General features: G+C 31.7%; 1 long non-coding RNA gene across 1 annotated transcript; it reads left to right on the top strand.

Moving 5' to 3' along the window:
- Positions 1-6,576: 6,576 nt before the first annotated feature.
- On the top strand, positions 6,577-9,955 carry LOC128559000 (uncharacterized). The gene is made up of 2 exons (XR_008372014.1): positions 6,577-8,078; positions 8,259-9,955. It is a non-coding gene; the product is annotated as an uncharacterized LOC128559000 (long non-coding RNA).
- The last annotated feature ends 1,850 nt before the right edge of the window (positions 9,956-11,805 follow it).

Below are 11,805 nucleotides of genomic sequence, written 5' to 3'. Positions count from 1 at the left end.
ATAAATGAATTTTCAAAGAAAAAAACTTCAGCAGTCGAAATTTTTACGGGAAATTTTATTACGATAACTTAAAATAATCTTGATCTTTTTAGCTTGACTTCTAAAGAAAAAAGTAGAGCTTTGACTCACCTCAGCATCCCATTTGGTCAAAGTTTTGATAATGTCAGTTTTTCTTACAAAGATTTTTTATAAGTTACCCCCAGGAAAAATTACCCCTAATGTTTTGAATTTTTGACAGATTTTCCCCCCTTCTTAACTTAAAAAATTAAAAAGTCAAGTATCTCTGTCTCTATCGAAGTTTTTCACTTGAAAAATTAAAAATCTTTTTCATAAAAGTTACCCCAGGAGATACAACCACAATCCGATATAAATTTTTTGACAGGTAACCCCCCTTTTAGCTGACTATTCGAAAAAGCTAGTATTCTCCCACCCTGGCGTCGGCGTCGGGTCGGCGTCCACCTTGGGTTTAAGTTTTATCAAGTAATACAGCCTAATTAAAGGCATATAGCTTGAAACTTTTTTTCTTTTTCTAGGTAAATTTTCCCAACCTGGGGGTAAGTCCCAAACTCTGAAGGGTTTTTTGAGAAAAAATTATCCCCCCTTTTGGACTTAGAAAATTTTGGTTAAATTTTTAATGAATTACTATCTCCAAAACAAATGCAGATATTGTTTTGAAACTTCACATGTGTTTTGGGGGGTTTTTAAAAACTAGTTGATAGCAGCAAGCCAAAACCTGATTTTCATTTGGCCAAATTAACCCCTTTTTTTGGACTTAAAAAATTCGGGTTAAATTTTTGCGTCAAGTACATACAGCTATTTCTAAAAGGATATAGTTTTAAAAAACTTATTTTTTTTTTTTTTAGATCAATTCCCAACCTCACGGGGTAAAGCCCCAAAACTCGACATGTATTTTGAGCAAATATGCCCCTTTTAGACTTAAAAAATTTTGGTTAAAGTTTAATGCAATTACTATTCCAAAATAATGGATATTGATTTAAAACTTCCTGTTTTTGGGGGTTAAAAAATCAGTTGATAGCAGCAAGTCCCACACTCTGATTTTTCATTTTTGGCCAATTACCCCCTTTTTTGGACTTAGAAAATTCGGGTAAATTTTTGGTGCAAGTACATACGCTTTTTCAAAAAGGTATAGATTTAAACTTATTTTTTTTTTTTTCTAGACCCTTTTCCCAACCTCAGGGGCAAGTCCCTACTCTAAATTTTTTTGAAAAAATTTTCCCCCCCTTTTAGATTTAGAAAATTTTGGGTTAAAGTTTTACATGCAATTATTATCTCCAAAACTAATGCAGATATTGATTTGAAACTTCACCATGTGTCTTCGGGTTAAAAACTAGTTGTAGCAGCAAGTCTCATAACCGGACCTTTCTTTTTGGGCCAAATTATGTCCCCTTTGACTTAGAAAATTTTGGGTTAAAAATTTTTGGTGCAAGTAATACGCTTTTAAAAAAGGCTTGATTTGAACTTATTTTTTTTTTTTCAATAATAATAATCCACTGGAAAACCCCAAAACTCTGGCAGATTTTGGGCAAATTTGCCCCTTTTGGGGACTTTAAAAATTTGGAAAAATTTTTACATGCAAGTTTCTATCCCAAACTAATGAGATATTTGAATGGAATTTCACATGTGCCTTGGGGGTTATAAAATATTGATGCAGCAAGATAATCATATGCTTTTGGTCAAATTATTCCCCCTTTTGATTTAAAAAAACTCTTTTGTTTTTTTAAACCTTTTTGGGTAATATTTTTGTTTTGGGGGAATATTTCGAATAGTGAGTTGGCTGTCTACGGAACCCTTTGTTAACTTAAAATTTTTTGGGGTTACTTTTTTGATAAAGTCAAATATCTGTTATTATCAAAGCTTTTTATTTTGAAACTTAAAATAGTTTTTTATATCAAAGTCTACACCAGGAAACAACCCCATCTCTGATATGAATTTTTGACAGAATGCCACTTTTAATTTAGTTTTTTTCTGTTTAAGTTTTATGAAGTATTTTACGGAAAAGCTCTAATACACTGAGTCAGACACTGAGAAAAGTCAGGTCTGCTGTCTTACAGACAGCACTTGTTGTTTAAGTGCCTGCACACAGCTGCCATTTATTAAAGGGAGATATCTTAGTATAAAAGTTTTCTGAAAGTATTATTTATTGTGGCAATGTTTTCAGGAAGAAAAAAAAAACAGAACTGTGCTGAAAATTTAAAAATATTCACGGATATCTACCTAAAGTAGTATCCTTTGCCCTTTTTGACATCAACAAAAATTTTTGCCAAAAAACATTCAAAAACGAAAATTTTCTTAAACATTTTTGGGTTTGGTATGGTGCATATTTCTGCCCAAGATTGCAGGTATGTGATACTTCAAAATTTATTTGACAAAGCAAAGTTTTCTTTAAGTTATCTCAGTAGTGGGATTTTCCGGGAAAATATTATTTGATTGTTTCATTTCATCTCGCATTTTTTGTGAAAAGTGCCCAGAGCTGTATGGGGGCCCCGTGGCCGAGGGGTTTAAAGGTCGCTGACTAAAAATCACTTGCCATCATGAGTGGGTTCGAGCCTCACTGGGCGTTGAATTCTTCAGTGGGAACAATCCGGGGGGGTTGGGGAAAGGTCGAGGTTCTCCCTGGGTGCCCATTTGGATGAAAAAAAATGCACGGAGGGGCACCGGGGGTCTTCCTCACCTTTAAAAAGTTAAAAGTTGCCATATGACCTTTCCGTGGTCTTTGCGACGTTAAATCCAAACCCAACCAGAGCTGCCATTTATTTAAAATACTTTAAAAAAATTTTTGATTTTTGAATCTTTCTTTTGATCTAAATAGCCTTAATTTTCCGGGAAATAAAAAGTTAAAATATTATTGGTAGCTTAGCTATAAATACCAGGGCATTTTCCGGCTTAACGTAAATTTTTGGCAAAAACATTTTGGGAATACTAAAATTCAAAAAAAATTTTCTTTTGGGGGGGCCTCCGTGGCGAGTGGTTAAGGTCGCGATTCAAATCATTTGCCCTTCACGATGTGGGTTCGAGTCACTAGGGGTTTTGAATTTTTTAGTGGGGAGCTGTCCAGTACTTCGGTTTGGGGAAGGGGCCGGGGGTTTTCCCCCATCCCCCTGTGAATAAAAATGCACGGGGGGCCCCCCGGGTTTCCTCCACCACAAAGCGGGAAAGCCCCCATATGACCTATAATTGTGTCGGTGCGACTTTAAACCCAAAAAAAAAAATAAAAAAAATTCATTCTGCTGAATTTTTTTCAAAAAAGTGCACTCATTTCCGGGAAAATTTACAATATTATTAAGAAAATACCCATCTCTTTGTGGGAGAAATATGCAAACATAGCAGTGATGTTATAAAAAAAAAATGCATGTCTCCATATTATTGTTAAAGCTACCTTGCTGTCTCGTGACAAAAATTTTACCCTAAAAGTATTTTTTTTTTCACCCAAATTTATATATTATATGTTATCATTTCCCCCCTTTTATAAACGTATTTAAATTAATTTCCCTTTAAATATAAACAGTCCCATTTTATTTTATTTAAAAGATTTAAATGAAGCCAAGTTTAAAATTTTTTTTTGAATTTCAAATTAATGAAGTTTGAATTTTTCTGCATATTATGTTAAAGCTACCTTGCTGTCTCTTGACGAAATAGTTACCATAAAAATGTATTTTGTTTTCACCAAGTTTTTATATTATTTACATTGACCCCCCCCTTTTTTTATAACACGTAATTTTTAAAAATTTCCCTTTAAAAAAGAAGACACCCCCTTTATATTTTTACATTAATGATCTAAATGAATGCCAAGTTTAACACTTTTCTTAAAAGTTTAATTAAATGACGTTTTTAATTTACTGCATATTATTGTAAGTACCTTCTTCCGGACAAAAAAAATGTTCCATAAAAAGTATTTTTTTTTTCACCAAGTTATTTTATATGTTATCATTTGACCCACCTTTTTCATAACACAGTATTAACTTAATTTCCCTTTAAATATAAGACAGTCCCATTCATATTTTTACATTATATGATTCTAAATGAATGCCAAGTTATACACTTTACTTAAGAAGTTCAAATTAACTGACATGTTTTGAATTTATCTGCATATTATTGTAAAGCTACCTTGCTATCTCGTGACAAAAATATGTTACCATAAAAATGTATTTTTGTTTTCACCAAGTTCATATATTATGTTTTCTTTGACCCACCTTTTTCATAAAACAGTATTAACTTAATTTTCCCTTTTAAAAATAAGACGTCCCATCATATTTTTAATTATAATTAGATTTTTAAATGAATGCCAAATTATAACTTTACTTTGAAATTTTAAATTAAAATGAATGTTTTGAATTTCGATATTTTTGTAAAGCTACCCTTTCTATTTGTGACAAAAAAGTTTCCCCAAAAAAAGTATTTTTGTTTCACCAAGCCCTATTTTTGTTTTATTTGACCCCCCTTTTTCTAAAAGTATTAACTTAATTTCCCTTTAAAATATAAACATCCCATTAATTTTTCATTATTATTTAAAGGCCAAGTTATACACTTTTATTAAAAAATTCAAATTAATGAATGTTTGAATTATCTGCAATTATTTTTAAAAACACCTTTCTATCTGTGCAAAAAAATGTTACCATAAAAATTATTTTTGTTTCACCAAGTTTTATATATTGTTATCATTTGAACCCCCCTTTTTCATAAAACAGATTAAATTAAATTTTCCCCTTTAAAAATAAAACAGTCCCATTGATATTTTTACATTAAGATTTAAAGAATGCCAAATTATACATTTTACTTAAGAAAATTTCAAATTAACGCATTTTAATTTATTAAATTATTGTAAATACCTTGCATTCCCCTGACAAAATATGATTTTTTTTTTCACCAATTCAATATTATTTATCATTTTTCCCCTTTTTAAACACAGTATTAAATTAAATTCCCTTAAATATAAGACAAACCCATTCATATTTTACATTTTTTGATTTTAAAAGAGCCCGTTTACCTTTTCTTAAAAATTTTAAATTTAATGACATGTTTTTAATTTTCTGCTATTATTGTAAAGTCCCGTATTTCGTGACAAAAAAAATTTTCCATAAAAATTTTTTTTGTTTTCACCATTCTATTATATTTTTCATTTGACCCCCCCTTTTTCATAAAACGGTATTAAAAATTAATTTCCCCTTTTAAAATAAGACTCCCATTCATTTTTTACTTTATATGATTTAAATGAATGCCAAATTAACATTTTTTCTTAAAAATTTTAATTCGACTGTTTTTAATTTATCTGCATATTATTGTTAAGACCCGCGTCTTTGCAGAAATAGGTACCATAAAAAAGTTTTTTGTTTCCCCAAGTTCATATATTTTGTTACTTTGACCCATTTTTTAAACAAGTTTAAATTAATTTCCCTTTTAAATAGAAAACATCCCCTTAAATTTTTAACATTATATGATTTAATGAATGCCAAATTTTTACACTTATTAAAAATTCAAATTAATGACATTTTTTAAATTAAACTGCATATTATTGTAAAGTCCCTTTCTATTTCGTGCAAAAATATGTTACCATAAAAAATGTATTTTTGGTTTTCCAAGTTTTATATTATATTTTCATTTGCCCACCTTTTCATAACAAGTATTTAAATTATTCCCTTTAAAATAAGAACAGTCCCATTTATATTTTTTACATTTAGATTCAAATGAAAGCCAAATATACCTTTTATTAAGAAGTTCAAATTAAAAGACATTTTTGAATTTTTTGCTATTATTTTAAAGCTACCTTGCTATCTGTGACAAAAATTGTTACATAAAAAGTATTTTGTTTCACCAAGTTCTATATTTGATATTTGACCCCCCTTTTTATAAACAGTATTTCTTAATTTTCCCCTTTTAAAATAAGAAGTCCATTTAAATTTTTTAAATTTTTGATTCTAAATGAATGCCAAGTTTACACTTTTCTTAAGAATTCAAATTAACGACATGTTTGAATTTTTCTGATATTTTGTAAAGCACCCTTTCATTTGGGAAAAAATATTTTCCATAAAAAATGTATTTTGTTTTACCAAGTTATAAATTTTATGTTATCTTTGACCCAACCTTTTATAAACAGGGGTTTAAATTTAAATTCCCTTTAAATAAAGCAGTCCCCCTTCATTTTTTTACATTATATATTTTAAAATGAATGCCAAGTTTTACACTTTTACTTTAAAAAGTTCAAATTAACTGACATTTTTGAAAATTTTCTGCAATTAAATTTTAAAGTCCTTTCTATCTCGTGACAAAAAAAAATGTTACATAAAAAGTATTTTTTTTTCACCAAGTTCAATATTTGTTATATTTGACCCACCTTTTTTAAACACATATTAATTAATTTTCCCTTTTAAAAAAGACAGTCCTTCAATTTTTACATTAATGATCTAAATGAATGCCAAATTTTTTTCATTTTACTTTAAAAATTTAAATTAACTGACTGTTTTGAATTTATCACTATTTTGTAAAGTCTTTCTATTCGTGACAAAAATATGTATTTTGTTTTCACCCAAATTCATAAATTTTTGTTATCATTGACCACCTTTTTTATAACACAGTATTAACTTAAATTCCCTTTAAATATAAGACAATCCCATTCATATTTTTACATTTTATGATTCTAAATGCATGCCAAGTTATACACTTTACTTAAGAATTTCAAATTAACTGACATGTTTTGAATTTATCATAAACATTTTTGATCAGGTATGGGTATTTTCCAATTGTTAATTTCAGCCATTTTGGACACATTTTTTTTAAAAATTTTATGTTTTCTTTGTTACCATCAGAGTAACCTTTCCATATATTTTCAAGGAAAAAAAATGGTATTTGTTAGAAAAGAAAAACTTGGGCCAGAATTTTACAGAGGGAAATACCCTGAAATCCCCAAAAATAAAAAAATAAGCCGGTCTCAAAAATAAGCCACCATTTCACTACTGGCAAAATGGGCTCATAAATTAGCCGCACTAAAAACTAAGCCATCCAATTTTTAGCCCACCATCATCAGATGGTGGGCTATTCAAATCACTCTGCGTCCGTCCGTCCTTCTGTCCGTTAACAATTTCTTTTTCGCATCTCTTCAGAAACTACTGGGGGGATTTTGACCAAACTTTGTCAGAATGATGCATTGGTACCCTAGTTGTGCCCCTCTGAAAATCAGACTGGTTCAACAATTTTTGAGTGAGTTATGGCCCTTTGTTTATTTTAATAATTTACATAGATTTATATAGGGAAATTTTTTGAAAATCTTCTTAAACAAAACCACAGGGCCTAGGACTTTGATATTTGGTATGTAGCATCATCTAGCGGTCATCTACCAAGATTGTCCAAATTCTTCCCTAGGGTCAAATATGGCCTCGCCCCGTGGGTCACATGGTTTATTTATATAGACTTATATAGGGAAAAACTTTAAAAATCTTCTTGTCATAACCTACAACATTCAGATTTGGACCTTATGTATAGTTTTATTGGCTAGATGAACCTTGACATGAGTTGACCTTGATCTTGACCTAGTGACCTACTTTCACATTTCTGTAGCTACAGCCTTCAAATTTGGACCACTTGCATAGGTTTTTATACCGAAATAATCTTTTGTGTTCCAAATGAAATTTGACCTTGATTTTGACCTAGTGACCTACTTTCATATTTCTCAAGCTACAGCCTTCAAATTTGGACCATGTGCATAGTTTTGTGTACTGAAATGAACTTTGACCTTGAGATTGACCTAGTGACCTACTTTTACATTTCTGTAGCTACAGCCTTCAGATTTGGACCACATGCATAGGCTTGTGTACAGAAATAAACTTTGACCTTGACATTGACCTAGTGACCTACTTTCACATTTTTGAAGGTACAGGCTTCAAATTTGGACCACTTGTATAGTTCTGTGTTCCGAACTGAAATTTGACTTTGATTTTGACCTAGTGACCTACTTTCACAATTCTTAAGTTACAGCTGTCAAATTTGGAACACATGCATAGGCTTGTGTACAGAAATGAACTTTGACCTTGACATTGACCTAGTGACCTACTTTCACATTTTTGAAGGTACAGGCTTCAAATTTGGACCACTTGTATAGTTCTGTGTTCCGAACTGAAATTTGACTTTGATTTTGACCTAGTGACCTACTTTCACAATTCTTAAGTTACAGCTGTCAAATTTGGAACACATGCATAGGCTTGTGTACAGAAATGAACTTTGACCTTCCTACTTTCACATTTTTGAAGCTACAGGCTTCAAATTTGGACCACTTGCATACAGTCGACATCGTACTTGCGACCACCTCTATTAAGCGATTTTTTTATTAAACGACCGGTCAAAATCCCTCCCGAACGTTTTCAGTACATAAATTTATTCCATTAAACGGCTTTTTTATTAAACGACCAGCGACCACTTTAATGAAGTCCCGACAGGAAAAATATTTAAACAAAAGTATCTATTAAGCAACCTGGTACCAAATTCCTGCCGGGTATTTCTTCACCTGTGTAATTAGCGAGTACATTTTACACCTGTCTGGATGCAATTAACCTTTGTAACAGTCGAACTGACGAACAATCAAGTTATAATTTTCAGTTTGTGAAATTTATATACATATATGTATGCTCATGATATATACAGTTATATTAACAGTTAAAAATATATTTTCTCTTCACCTGGCTGAAATTCATTAAGAGACCTCTCCATTAAGAGACCACTTTTTAGCAGTCCCTCGGGCGGTCTCTTAATACAATGTCGACTGTAGTTTGTGTTCTGAATTGAAATTTGACCTTGATTTTTATCTATTACCAACATTTCTCTAGCTACAGCCTTCAAATTTGAAGCACATGCATAGTTTTGTGTACAGAAATTAACTTTGACCTTGAAATTGATCCTACTTTCACATTTCTTTAGCTACAGCTTCAAATTTGGACCACATGCACAGTTTTGTGTACCAAAATGAACTTTCACCTTGATTTTGACCTTGATCTATAGTCTTGAAATTTGGAACATTCAAAAATGGCTCAGTGGTGGGCGCCAAGATCACTCTGTGAACTCTTGTTTGTATCTGTAATAGTATCAATGACTTAGTTAGGACACCATGTAAGATAGCAGAAGTTGCCAACGTGTACATAGCAGATTAAAACTTTAAAAGCAATAAAAATTATTGTTGGAAACACTTCTTATATATGTACTGAAAAATTCGTCGGACTCAAAAATAAGCTGGTCTCGATAATAAGCCACCAAATCATTATGAAAATTTAAAATAAGCCGTATCTTATTTTAGGGATTTCAGGGTATACATTTTTATTATTGAACTTTTGCAATTAAAGGTATATCAGAAACTTAAAAAGGACCTAAATACCATTCTAAGACCTTTAAAATAATATACTAGTATAACTTGATCTTGCAAATTAAAGCCCTGTTATGGAGCGAATCAAACAGTACATTTGTAGATTTTTTTGAAAGTACAGAAAAAGGGGAAAGGAAGAGCAGTTTGACAAGGACACGTATTCATCAATGTGTTAAAATTTAGAGACTTAGACTTTAAAATGGTAAATTTTTGTAAGTTTCTGCCATTCCTAGCACCTGTTACAATAAACTTAAATATAACTTCCAATGTGACAGACAGCTCTACAAATTCATAGCTCTATATATTGACTGTGGAAATAGTTGTTGCAAAATGAATACATTGCGTTCATAAATTCAGACTCTGCACTTTGATGATTACTGTCCTTGTACAAAAGGCTGTCTCCAGCTAAAACCTTGCTTTGAAAGAGCACTCATGATGTCCAAAGCCAGATTACATTTATACAGTTTTAAATGTTATTAGTAATAACCTATTACTAGTAATGTAGACCACTTTTTTCCAATGTATTGTCTTTATAAATGTATTTAGAGATTTCATAAAAAAATGAGAAAGAAATTAAAAGCATGTGCAATTTCAGAAACATGTTTGTTTTTTCTTTACCACTCCACAACTTATAGGTGATTGGTAATACTTGCGGCTTACTCACAAAGTGAAACCCAAGTGGATAATAAGGTAGTGGAGCTGTAATAACAATCTGCATGTTCTGTTTGGATTATGTATTCTCTGTGTATGCTCTTTCAGCATTCTTCGACTGTTTTGGAAAATATCCCAATTTTCTGTTAGGTCGGAAGGATGCTGAAATAGCGTTCGGGAATACCTAGTCACATAGAAATTGACAATTGTCATTACGGGTCCACTACACCTCAACTACAAAAATGAGAGTTTTTAACAACAAATATGACTGTCAGTTAAACTGCTAAATGCACGTGGCGCAAACATTGCCTAATCTTTGTAGAGGTCATATCTCGCAGAACAATAATTTAAATGTTTGTTGACATGGCAACCTGATAAGTATGTATGAAAATGGATTAAATCCAAAAGCATGATGTAAGCTCACTATTGTCTTCTATAGTCCAACTATTTTGACGCGATCCTAGGAAATACTGAGTTATTTTTCTTATGGGCAATATCTCCACTAGATTGCTCTTCACAAAAATAAAACAATCTGAACTTCAAATTATTCTGACTCGGGTTCACATACTGTTATGATGTACATGTAGTACTGTATATCCCAGTATATCTCCTGTCTCCTCGATCCATGTAATATGTCACAGTCAGCATTTTATTCCACATATATGTGATGGTCTCAAAGTTGTATGCAGTTTGTATCTGAAAACGTCAGTAGACCCAGTGAGTACAGCGCTCTTTCTGTCTGCACCTAATTTCTTCTAAGAACTTTGAAGTAGTGGATCCTTTATGTCAAATGGCAAATTATGTATTTTCAGCATTCTGTGTATTTTTACGAAGAGTTGAATGCGCATTTGGCTAGTAATATACGTCTGAAGTAGGCTGAATTGCTAATGAGAATATGTATTTACACAGAAATTGCCGAATGTCATAACGAGTCCACTACTTTTAGGCCAGAGTTTTTTTATTTTTCGTTTTACGGGAGCGCCGGTCCTAAATATTGCAAAAGTGGAATAAAATTAAAATTCATTTTCCCGAGTTTTATTTTATTTTTTCCGCCGGTCGGTTGTTTACAGCCCCAAAGAAAATAAAATTAGTGTATTTTCACCTGGACGTAATTTCACAGGAAGGGAGTTTAACGCGTGCAAAATATCGTGTTTTGCCGTACATTTATCGGCATTAACAGGGTGTAAAATTCCACTCGCCTGCTCGCATTGGCGAGTTAAGTCTGAGTAGGACGAGTGGACTCGCTGTGTACTCGACCGATCGGGCGAGTGGTTTTTTATTACGCCCTTACTTTACCAAAATTCAGACATTACATCTACAAAACGTCAACAAACTTTGAGATGGTTCAGTCGCTACCTGGATTGACTGGAAACAGATAAAGATATCAAAACGTCATGCCGGTAATTTTCCATTCCACAAGCACGTGTGACCTATCGTAACATCTAATTTACATCGACACGTACACAAAAACCGTGCGTAGTGCATTCATTTTTTAATATTTTCGCTTCAAGTTTTCAACACCCCTTGAGAAATAATACTTTTTGAATTCTATAATGATTTTAATAAGATATCGACAGAAATGTAGGCAAAATTCTATAAAACGGTCGAATTTTCATATAATCATTTGTAAAAATTCAAACAGCGCGATCTTAGTTACTTATTTCTTTCTAAAAGTAAATAAATGATGAATACTATGGGCTTAAAATTCAGACTTTTGACCAGAAAGTACAAAAACAGAATAAAAAAATCTTAAATAATGAAAAAGCGGCTGCGATTACAATACATGGAGTAAG

Source organism: Mercenaria mercenaria, chromosome 8, assembly GCF_021730395.1.
Source record: "Mercenaria mercenaria strain notata chromosome 8, MADL_Memer_1, whole genome shotgun sequence".
NCBI lineage: Eukaryota > Metazoa > Mollusca > Bivalvia > Venerida > Veneridae > Mercenaria > Mercenaria mercenaria.
Note: the sequence above shows the minus strand (reverse complement) of the source record. Positions and strands in the feature narration are given on the sequence as shown.